This window comes from Eptatretus burgeri, chromosome 9, assembly GCF_056783735.1.
Source record: "Eptatretus burgeri isolate ZD-2024b chromosome 9, Ebu_testis_v1, whole genome shotgun sequence".
Taxonomy (NCBI): domain Eukaryota; kingdom Metazoa; phylum Chordata; class Myxini; order Myxiniformes; family Myxinidae; genus Eptatretus; species Eptatretus burgeri.
The window spans coordinates 67,159,285-67,171,784 of NC_140969.1; the positions used below are offsets into that span (position 1 = coordinate 67,159,285).

General features: G+C 49.2%; 1 protein-coding gene across 7 annotated transcripts in view; it reads right to left on the reverse strand.

Moving 5' to 3' along the window:
* LOC147020269 (uncharacterized) overlaps positions 1–12,500 on the reverse strand; it is a 178,986-nt gene that overhangs the window by 122,039 nt on the left and 44,447 nt on the right. The window lies entirely within an intron of this gene.

Sequence of the window (12,500 nt, forward strand, 5' to 3'; positions counted from 1 at the left end):
CCATGACTGTGATAAAGTTTGGAAAGGTTCGAGTTACATGTGTGGATGGAGTGTTTGAGCTGCAATTTAAATGATATTCACCTGATGAGAAATTTGACAAATGATTTGACAATTTTTATACACCTGTTTAAAAAATATATATATATATTTTAAACTGTATTTATTTGTTTTGATAAATGAAAATGGATTCGTAATTGAGAAGGTCAGAGGAAGTGATAGATGGCTCGTGTATGTGAAGTTGGTTATATTACAGCATATTGCTGTTTTGGTGAGAGAGAAGTGGACAAGATGGACAATGTCAGAGATTTAAAATGTTAATGAATTCTGAAGTGATGATAGAGATTGGTTAAACATTATTTTCCAAGATATTTCATTGGTTAAACAAAGAAATGGATGCTCATCAGGTTAATGAAATAATGTTAGCATTTGGTATTGATTAAACTGTTTGCATGTGATATTAATATTGAAAAAAAACAAAAAAAACTTTTGTTTTGAGATTACAATTTGAGAAGCCTTTTACCTAACGACCTTGTTAATCTGTTAATTGAGGATAGGGAAAAGTTACTGAGAATTGAATCAAGATAATATAATGGCAGTTGCTCTGGAACTACTTGTGAATGAAACTGTAAATTGTTTAGCAGATATGAATGTTAAATGGTAACTGTGCAAAATCGAATCGCTTTGGATTCGGTACTTGAAAGAAGTAGCTTACTTTTATATTTTTGTATAGATGACGGAATATTTTTGGTGAAAAGAATTATTGATTGCAAATTGGAACCCTGATAAAGACTTGCTTTTTCTACATGGATATAGCAAATGAGATGAATGATTTGAGTATACATACAACTGAGATTTTTGTTGGTTCACGAAAAAATTATTCACGAAAAAAATAAGTGACCACTATATTCGTTATTGTTGTGTGTCTGTCTGTCTGTCTGCATGTCCATGTCTGTATATCTGTATGTCTGTATGTATGTCCCGAGCATAGCGCCATGGGTTTTGATCTGATCCTCACAAAATTTTGGTGGGAGGTTTATATCATGATCCAGTTGTGTTTTCCTGAATATGGGCATGGTGCGCCCATGATGGGCGGAGCCACGCCAAAAAAACGTCTTTTTTGGGGGTAGCCAATTTCAATTTGCATATTCTCCTATGGGGTTTGTCGAATCTGGCAGGGGTTTCAGTATTTGGTTAGCCCAGTGGCACCTGCATAGCCCCACGGAGCTCGATTTTTCATTTTCGTCCCAAGGTCAAGGTCACAAGGTCACGAACTTAGAAAATTTGCAATTTTGACATAAAAATCCATCTTCTCCGAGGGGTTTGTCGAATCTGGCAGTGGTTTCGATATTTGGTTGGCCCAATGGCACCTGCATAGCCCCACGGAGCTCGATTTTTCATTTTCGTCCCAAGGTCAAGGTCACAAGGTCACCAGTGAGTGCGAAATGTCATATAGCCTATATGACGTTATATTGTTCCTAGAATGTTCCAGAGGAAGTTTTGCACCAAAGGTCATAATCCTTGACCTTTCACCTTTTAAGGTCACAAAGGTCAAATTTTCAAAGTTGTGGGAATCAAACCGGGTTTTCGACCTTCTTCGACGAACTCACTCCAATAAGCTATAGCACATATCCTGTTTCCTTATTTTAATGTCCACAACATTGTTTTGTGACCTTTAAAGGTTATGCAAAGGTCAAATTTTTGAAGTTGTTAAACGAAACCGGGTTTTCGACATTTTGCAGCTAATAACCTGTCACTCGTACCACATCATGCTGATCATTTTTACAACTTCGTCAAACATTATCACATTGTCTCATCCTTGACTTCTGAAACAATCTACATCGTCGAATACCGTTCATGAACCATCGTCATCTTCAGACTTGTATATTTTAGTTGTCACTTAGGGAAATAATAAGGAAAGATAAAATATTGATAATGCAAGTTGAATGCTTCTGCAAGAACCTTTGTCAGTCTTGTTGAGATACATGAGCCCATGACGTTTACTGATGGCATGTTTAATCGATGTTAACCTTGATTTTGTTTGTTTCGGAGTGTTGAGAGCAGTTTAACCATGCAATGTACGATTTCGTCTAGTGAAGCTTTGGAAAGAACTTCCACCGAAAGATTGGACGATGGGGAGAACCCAGATTTGGGCGATTTGGCATTCAATACGTGATCATGAAACTACCCCCTTCCTGAGGAGATAAGATGAGCATTGTGAAAAAAAGAAAAGAACAAACCTACTGAGGAGAAGGTTGAGCAAAGTCTTAATGTCACCGTTGTTTGGTGCCTGCCTGGAGGAATGTCCTCAGCCACACTCTCGATTGCTGCTCTGCAAATACATCGTGAACTTGCTGTGGTTGCTTCAATGCACGACGAAGGCCTGGAGGTCCACACGGCGAGTCCTCTGCAACATGTGTTCAATGGTGCGGGTGGGGGCTCGTGCTGCAACCGCGACTGCCTCTAACGTGCACAGCTCATTTGGTAAATCAAACCTGATTGCACAAACTGCTGCTGCGGGGCCTCGGGCTGTGCTGGAGCTAGATCTCTGTTCACCTCTCGAGTCCTTTTCATCTCCTTAAGCCCAGTGTCAGGCCCAAGCTCGTACTTGCCAACATCTACCTTCTCTTCAGCTCAAGGAGTGCTTCGACTGTGTTTCCCCTTGGGTGCTGATCTACCTCCTGACCTGTTTATCTTCTGACTTCGGGTAGCATGTCTTTTCAATGTGTGACACATGCTGATGAACAGGCCATAAATTAAATGGAAAAACACTCACTCACCTTAAGATCATGAGACTAAGCACTCGCTGCCATTGTTGATTGAACTTGTGTAACGAATATCTTTTCTTCTCCAGGAACGGGATATGGTAATCATGTGTCATATAATTATTCAAAACTTTCCTTTTAAGGAAAAAAGGGAGGAATTGTGGAAGAAAATAATTATATTAATCAACTCTAAATTGTAATTGTGCTGGTGTTTTATAAATATAATTTTTATGCTACAAGTCGAATTGGCTGTCAGTGTTCCTTCCCTTTAGCCAAGAGTCTTTTGCCCTAAATGTTGAAAAAAGGATTGTCTTGCTATGGAACAAAGTGACCTTTCTGACAACACCAAGTTTGTTATGATTACAAAGTTGCTTTTCACCTAGAAGACACGTATTGCATTTTGGAGTTCTTTGGCTAATGTTTAACAGCCCCCTCCACTATCCCAGCAAAGCATTATAAATACCAGAAATTGTAATCTTGTTTTAGTACAAGCACGTGAGGATGTATACCATCTCAGTGGGTTGCACTCCTTGGGACTGGCCAAGTACCAAGTATAATAAAACTCTCTGATGTAATGTACTTTCATGTTGGGGCAAGTGAATTAATCTGTGTCTTTTGATTTGAATAACAGGATTTGCATTGAGTCGGTTAAACGGTTGATTAAAAGTAAATACAGGATCAAATAAAACGTAAGGCAATAACTTCCACAACAACGCCAATATTTTGACCATGTGGCGTAGGGTTAATTGTCTTAATCTCCAACACACCTAAATAACCACGCAGTCTAGTTACCGGGGAAACCACACCCTCGGCTGACTCTGTCCGATCAGAGTCACAGGTAACGACTCGGATCCGGCATAACCGAGCGGAGTTACCAGAGCCATGCCGGTCCCAATGACAACTTACGGCACCAACGGCCTTACTATTTCTCAAACCCGCACGGTGCTGGGTCAATGAAAGAAAACACGAACAACGAACTGGAACATTTAACACGGGGGTTTATTTTACAATAGGCAATAATCGGGAAGGGAGACACAGAGCAGAGTTATCATGAATAAATAAATGTAATCTACAATGAACAAGGTACTTAACGATTCTACTTACAGACGGGGCCCACAGACACATACACACACACAAACACCCAAAAGAAACTGGACCCGTGGGTCTTTATTCAGTAGAGCTAGGCCGGGGTATCTTCCCGCCTCGTGCGGTCACACTGACTCCAAACCACCACGGCGGGACTCGAACCCATGCCTCCAAGTCCACGGCCCACGAACGAGACCAAGCCACCATGACCGCAGACGAAGCCAATCGCCACCAAGACTACAGACGCACAGCAATCACCACCAAGACTGCAGACACTAAGCAGTCGCCACGATCACTCTCTACTCTCTTGAGGTGGGACCGGTTTCTTTCTTCGCCACTCGCCTCCTCATTGGACGGTTCCATCACGCAATCTGCTGGCCATCCCTCATTGGACAGGCCCACGGTAGGCGGGGCAACTCCCACCTTTCTGGGGCGGAGTCGGATCTGAGGCAATGGAGGCTCCGCCCACGCCTTCAGCCAAAAACACGTGGGCAATGGCGACCGGGTTGAGTCAGGGACGGTGCCGTTGTTGTTGTTGTTGTATAAAAACCTCACTAAAAAATAACTCAGAGCGCACACATGAAATTCCCATTAGACAAAAGGAGGGATTCTAAATATAAACACATACTTATTGAAATAACTAAGCTTAGGAACTGCTGTCTGTTTGTGTGCAAAAGGCTTCCAGATTCGTAACAATATATTCCCGAGCAGAATCGGTCAGTTATCGTTGGCGTTGGCACTGGGAGATCTCGAGTACTTGAGTGGTGACAAGTTGGTTGACGGTGGTTGGGCTGGAGAGTTAGTGAACCAGCCTGTTCGTGGAGCCTTGGTGGGTCCCGTCCGCGACACTAATCTCCGCCCCGGAGCTCCGATTGCTCCACGCGGCTGCCGCCACGAGCCACGAGTCCCACACGTGCGGCTGGGACATTCGACGACCCACTGGTGCCCATCCGAACTCTGACTGCCAGCTCGTCTCTCTCATCGGCTGGAGGGTCCAATAAAAATTCCGGGGTTTCTTTTCTTTTTGTGTGTGTGTGACTACGTGTGGGCCCGTCAATAAGTAGAATTGTTTAAGTGTTTATTTCATCATTTTAAATACTGCATTGCATATTCGAGATAAGTCTTGCCTCTTCTGTCTTTTGATTTTATTGTAAATAAATTATTAGAAATGTTCCCAGCTCGTTTCCGTCCTTTCTTTATTTGGTCCAGCATGGTCCAGGTCTGAGTTCAGATGGGGTTTCATCCCGATAATCCGTTAATCATAGCCGGCACGGCTTTGGCAGTTTCCGTTCAGCTGCAACCGAACCGGAGTTGGCAGTCGCTAGTTGGAACTCTACTGCAGTCGGTAGATGACCCGGTTCGAGAAAGACGTGCTGAGGGCGTGAATCCCCGGGAGCCAAGACTGCGTGGTTATTTTGGTATATTGGGATCTCGACAATTAACCCGACGCCACGTGGTCGAGATATTGGCGTTTCATGGTCGATTAATTGACCCGCCGGCTTTGGAGTTATCCGGAGCGACGGCCTATAATTCCGGGGAGACCGGTGTGAGACGGCGTAAACTTCCCCACCTCCCGGGAGTTCTCGCCACCGACCCCCAACAATATATATATATACATATATATAGACATATATATATATATATATATATATACATATACACATACATATATATATATACATATACATATATATACATATATATACATATATATATACATATATATATATACATATACACATATATACATATATACATATACATATATATACATATACATATATATACATATACATATACATATATATATATACATATACATATATATATATACATATACATATATATATACATATATATATACATATACATATATATACATATACATATACATATACATATATATACATATTGTTGTGGTTACCAGATTCGCAAACCACCATTCAGGTCCCTTAGGTGAGGTATCTCGGTAAGTGCATGTGTAGTTAGGCCCAAACCCGTTGTCTAGTGGGAATACATGTCATTTATACGTGCTGCGACTCTTCAGGATAGCCGTTTTTCTTTTACTATCTTTATTTTGGACCAACCGCCATGATCACAACCACAACATCAACCACCAACCACAACGCCGCTTCACCACAACCGCCACGACCTTTACCGTCACAACTCGCCACCATCGCATCACCGTCATCTCGCGCCACTCATGGGCACCAATGCTGGACTCGTGTGGGGCGCACGTTGAACAGCGTGTACAAAACCACGGATTTTCTGCTTCAAAAACGACACACGCCCACTTTTTGCCGTCCAATCGGTGAGCGAGGGGCGATTTGGCCCCGCCTCCAGAATGATCGATATATGCAAATTTGTGGATCAAAAAGCCTTCACGCCCACTTTTTCTCGGGCCAATGGGGAACGAGGAAGAAGAGAGTCGCAAACAAGAACGAGTCGTAAAAGTCGGAACGAAGGAGTCGCAAGAGGAACGAGAGAGTCAGCAGAACGGGAACGAGAAAGAGTCAGCAGAACGGAGGCGAAGGAGTCGGAACGAGGCGAAGGAGTCGGAACAGAGAGTCAAGACTTCGCGGGCGGTGGAGCTGCTCGTCGTGTGCGTTGAAGTCGGAACGGAGGGGACGAGCTGTGGAGAGGCGGCGACACCGGACGAGGGGGGGCTCGCGTCGTGCAAGGAGCTGCGCGCCCGAGGGAGGCCGGCAGCGCGACCTGGCCGAGGTGGAGACGCTCGTCGCACATAATAAAGATCCTCTATACCCCGAGCATCAGCAACCCCCTCCTGTTTCCCCCCCCCGCTGAGATAGTGCGACCAAGGGGGCCCCGCTCCCACCCCCTGCCAGGCACTGTCCACGAGGCCCGCGGGTTGCGGGGCCATCGCCGCTCCGCGTCTCATCACCAGACGGGTAGGCCCGACCAGGTCTCGGCCCCAGGCCTACCTCATTCTTGAGGGTATTTCTTTTCCTTGGTTTTGGGTATGTGTTGTCGGCGCCGTCTGTGAAGTAGAATTGTATAAGTGTTGCCGTGTGCTCGGTAGTCGGTATTAGCTCTGCACTGTGTTTTCACTTTTATGTTTGCTTTTTGTGTAAATGGAATTGTGTTTTCTTTTTTTGTGTGCATTTGGTGGAATTGTATTTGTGTACTTCCCGTGTGCCGCGAATAAATGTGCTTTATTGTTGAACTGTTCTCCCGCTTCGCTTCGTCTTTTCCTCCATTGAATCCTCATGTTGCTTCACGTAAAGGGTTGGTAGTGGGCTGAATACGCCCGATAATTAATCGAACCGTCGAGGTCGACGATAACACCGCCGGTTATTCTGATAGTACGGAACGGGTCGCTATGGCCCGTGTCCGAAGTCGACCTGCGGCGAGGTGCGATCGCCCGGTCTACCCTCCGCGTGGGTACTTAGGTAGTTCGAATTTGGCGAGCAACCCTATCCCACGCGGGGGCTGATTGGCTCGATCGCGGTGAGACCGAAAGGTCCACCCGTGACTGGTTCCCGGCGTTAGTCCGAGAGGGTCACGACTGGATTGTCCGTCCGGTGGGCGACGTGCCGCGATTCGAGTTACGTGGCCGTCGCACGCCGGCGGGCGCGAAGACCGCAACACTGGTGTCAGGTCGTGCGATACAAATTCATCGCCCTCGCGGCACTGGTATCGGAGAACAGGAAAACGGGCTCTCCTGTCTCCGGCTAAATTTACGGGAATCGGTCCAGGGGTGAGAGAAGCGACCCCCGATTCCCTCCAAATTACGAGCGAGTTAAATTAACCCTTCACGAGAAGCAAGATGGCGTCTCAAGGCGAGCGGGAGCCGGGGGTATTAGAAATGTATATGTGTAATAATGTAGAGTCCATGGTCCAGGATGGAATCCCCGTGCAGGAAATGTTGATTGTGCAGGAACACGGACTCGCCCAACTAAACCCAGAACCTGAAATGGGTGCGGCAGCGGCCGCAGTGTATGACACCTCCCCCCCCCTCTCCACCAAAACCCTTGCTGAAACGGCTCAGCTGAGTGCACCCGACGTGGCCCAGCTTACAGCCATGCTGGCGGCAATGACAAATGAAATAAAAAACCTAAATGAAAGGCATGAACGAAAAGATGGATGCGAATACACAAAAAATGGATGAAAAGATGGATACAAATACAAATGAAGTGAAAACGACGATGGATGCGAATACACAGCAAATAAACGGAATGGAAGCAAACATGAAAGAAGAAATGAAAAAGCTGCGGGGTGAGACGCAGAACATGGGCCGAAGCCTGCAGGCAGGCATGAAGGCCGTGACCGGGGAGATAAAAATGGCGACTCCACGTGTGGGAGCAAACGAGCTGGGTGGGGGTGCAACGGCTGACAGGCCCGCGGTGGAGGCGGGTAAAAAAATAATTCGTGGAACGTGTTGGGCGAGGGTCGTGACGATGACCGAAAGGGAAAAATTAAATGGGGAGACCAAAACGTGTGAGACGAGACACGAGGTGACGACAACAGAAATAATAGTTGAGACAAGGGAGGTAAAGGGTGAAGAGTTGGCAGAGACACGGGAGATGGGAACGATAGAGGGAAGACTACACGATGAAGACGGGGTAAGTGACGCGCACGCACACACGGAGGTAGTGGAGGACAATGGGGGTGAGCTCGCGGAGCGTGTTGGGACCCGGTGTGAGCACCTGGATGGCCTCCTCCAGGAACGAGGGGAGGGAGTATGCCCCCTTGAGGCGAGTCACGACCAGGTGAGTTCGGTCGTGCTTTGCGAGGTTGAGGGGACGAGTGCTGTGGACGGGTGCACGGAGAGCTTGGGGGGTATAGAGGCCCCGGAGACCCTTGTGGGGACACGAATCCCCAGTGTGGTTGTCCCTGTGTGTGTGGTGCAAGGTGTGAGTGCGTCCCCGTGTGTGGAAGCGACCCCGTGTGTGAGTGGTGTGGTGGCGATGGTGCCAGAGTGCGTGCTTCCCAGCACGCCGGTTGTGGATGGGGCACCGTGTATGGAAGAGGCCGTGTGTGAGTGAAACGGCCAGTATGAGTGAGGCACCGCGGTTAAGTGCCCCCGCGTGTATGAGTGAGGCACGGTGTGTGGATGAGGCACAGCGGTTGAGTGCCCTCGCGTGTGTGGGTGAGGCACCACGGGTGAGTGCCCCCGCGCGAGTGAATGGAGCACCACGTGTGAGTAGTATGGTTTGTGTGAGTAGTGAGGCACGCGTGAGTGAACGGCCGTGTGCAAGGTCGCTATGTGCCAGGGAGACCGTGTGTGTGAGAGAGCGGTATGAGAGGGAGATGTCGGTCGGCATGCGGGAGCACGCAGCCGCGTCTCCCCGTGTGAATGTGATGGTGTGGACTGTGTGCGTCGTGACACGCAGGTATGCATGTGTGGAATGGCGACGACGGCGACAGAGGAAAGAAAGCCGAGTGGCGGCTGTAGTTGTTTCGCGCACCGTGCCGGGTTCACCCAGCAGTGAGCACGCGGTTCGTGCTGTGCAACGCACGAGACCACCACGTGCTCGCTTGCGAGAGTGAAGTCCCGGTCCGGAAACGCACGCGGTGGATTTGCCGATCCCGCGGACGGACAAAGTTTAGGCAGGTAAATGGATTTGGACCGGACGGGTTCTCCACGCGATCGTGTGTGTTAAGCTCCAACGGGCAAAGCACATGTGTTCGCGTGGGAAACCCTCGAGACGGGGGCTTGTGTTTTTTTTATAAAGACGGTGACGCCATGGCTGCACGTGTGGTTGGAATCCGGCAGGAGTGGTATCTCTGCCGGATGGTCCCGGCCCAAGGAGGACGAGGGACGAGGAACACGTGCAGCTGCATGACGTCACGGGCAGGTGCAAAGTGCGCGAGCTCTGAGTTGCCGCGCAGGTGCTGCGCATGAAAAAAAAAAAAAGCAAGCCTCACTTTCGGGTGTACAGGATTCCTGGGCAAGGGGTGAAAGACCCCCTTACCTGGGCACAGGATGAAAACTAGTTAGGGGGAAGGGTTAGCTTAGTTAGACCGACTTCATGGGGCAGGGGTAAGTCCTCATGGAGTCCGTGGAATGGATTAGATAGAGGGATTGTAGCCAGATGTAGGTTGGGAAATAAAATGAATTTTTGAGTTAGGAGACAGAGACAGACTGGTGAGTGTGTAGAGGGGACGTAGTTTAGCAACGTAGTGTTAAAAGGAACGTGCTTTAGTGTAAGGGATGACGTGGGAGCACGAGTTAGTCAGGGGATGTAGTTAGAAGGATGGCAGAGTTCAGCGGTGTGTGTGTTGAAGAGTTGTGAGGTGAGTACTTGTTGAGTGAGTGAGGCCAGCGGGTCTGTGTGAGTGGAGCGAATGGGGAATGCATGGTGCGATGAGTGATTGGGGGGAGGAGTGACTCCCGCCCAAGGGACCCCGGGGTCAGTATAAAGTGAGTTAGGGGGTTAGTCAAATTGAAAAATGGAGGTCGTTTTGTTGTTGGTGGGAAAGTAGGCTCGAGACCCATTTGGAGGGGTGCAGGAGCCCTGTTGACGGGCTTGGGAGCGTGGCTGCGAAAGGTGAGTATCGCTGAGTGGGTACCCCGGGCACCAGGCTAGTCGGCCGTGGTAGGCCAAGGGCCCATGGGGGGCCGGGATAGAGTAGTGGGCACGGGTGCGCCTGCTTGGTGCGGGGGCCCGGGGCGCCATTAGCCGCGTGGGCAGTGTTGTGGGCACGGGTGACCCTCGGAAAGGGGCCCGGAGGCCGGCCTGCCACGTGTGCGGTTCAGGGAGGTGCCATGGGGGCACTCCCCGGTGTTAGGGAGCTGGTAGGCTCGGAGGCAGTGTAGTGCCCGGGGTGCCATAGCGGGAGAATCGGCAGAGGGTCGTGCCTGCCAAAGGGAGCCACGTGTCCCAGCCAGGAGACCGTGTGAGGGCACGGAGAGAAAATTGGGGGGCGAGGCCCGAAATTGTGAGGACACCAACACAGGCGACGGGAATCTGGGTTGTTAGAACCAATAGTTTAAGCGAGAGGCGCTTGTTGAAAGCCCCGGGGTAGTTTAAGAGTTAATGGTTAGGTAGATTAGGAGATGTACCCTCCGCACCATCCATCCCCTCGCTGTCGTTGTGGGCCGCTGACCCACTTGGTGTTAAGATCGCCGAACTCTGGGGGAGGCCATTCTGAGGCTTCGTTGGGCCTCGGCACAGGACGTTAGCTCTCCCTTGTCCCCCCTCCGGGAAGGGAACGAGGGGTTGGGAGTAGGCTAGGTGACAGGATAGGTTAGCCGAACAAGGACGATAAAGGGGGTTAGGGGACGATTTATAGTGGGGAAGTAAAAATAAAAACAACAAAAAAATAAGTTGGGGCTAAATTGGGGTTTGACAAATTAAGGGAGTGGGTATGTACAGTGACAGGCAAAGGCGATAGGTTGGGAGGGAGACAGGTAGGTAGGTCCGAGCCCGCCCTCCAAGTGGCCAGCACCACCGCACTCCCTCCACCAACCTCCACTGAACGGCAAAGGCTAGCCAACTCCATCGGCTGGCCGTGTTTTTCTTCGAGGCGGAGGCCGGCCAACTTCATCGGCAGCTGTTGTTTTGCTGCAAGGCCTGTGCCATCGGCTGGCCGTGTTTTGCTTCAAGGCCTGTGCCGGCCACTTCATCTGCAGCTGTGGTACTTCAAGGCCTGTGCCGGCCAGTTCATCTGCCGGCTGTGTTTGCCTGCAGCAGCCTTCTTCTGCGGGCTGAGTTTGCCTGCTCACCTTTGCCATGCCATGCCCACTGCCCATGTTCACCAGCCCCGTTCAATTTTTGCTTTGCCCCCCCCCCTGTTCATTGCCATGTGCGCCGGGATCATCGTAAAGGCAACAGTTTGCAAGCTGCAAGAACTGCCCTGTTGGCAGCTACAACACGGGCCTGCACTGGCGGCCCGTGCACCGTGTTTGCGTTCATGCATCCATTCGTTGTGCTCATGGCGTGTGCCACTTGAGCTGGCACGGAGACTGCGTTTGTGCAGCCCATGCACCGTTGTGGTTCACTGAGTTCAGTTCAAAAGGGAAGGCCTTGGACTGCGTGTGAGCAGCCAGCCACGTTCCCTGTCACCTGCATTGTTTTGAGCCAGAGACTGCATGCGGGCAGCCTGGCTCCCTGCTAACTGCTTTCTTTTGCAGAGTTCAATGATCCTGGGCCATGGTTTAGTGTAAGATTTGTAAGTTAAGGTTAAGATGTACTGTAAATATGAGTGCGCCCCCGGCATGTTTGTCTTAGCGCCGGCAATTTTATTTAAGTCGTCCGTGTGAGTGAGTTTGTTTAGGTAGTTACGCAGCCCTCAGGTTATTTATTTTGGGGACACGAATACCATGAATGTCGCACTCAGGGATCCGTAGGTAAAGTGTACTAGGGGAAAACTACACATGATGGCACACGAAAATTTGACGACTCGGGACGAGTCTGTAAAAAGGGAAGGGGGTAGTGTTGTGGTTACCAGATTCGCAAACCACCATTCAGGTCCCTTAGGTGAGGTATCTCGGTAAGTGCATGTGTAGTTAGGCCCAAACCCGTTGTCTAGTGGGAATACATGTCATTTATACGTGCTGCGACTCTTCAGGATAGCCGTTTTTCTTTTACTATCTTTATTTTGGACCAACCGCCATGATCACAACCACAACATCAACCACCAACCACAACGCCGCTTCACCACAACCGCCACGACCTTTACCGTCAC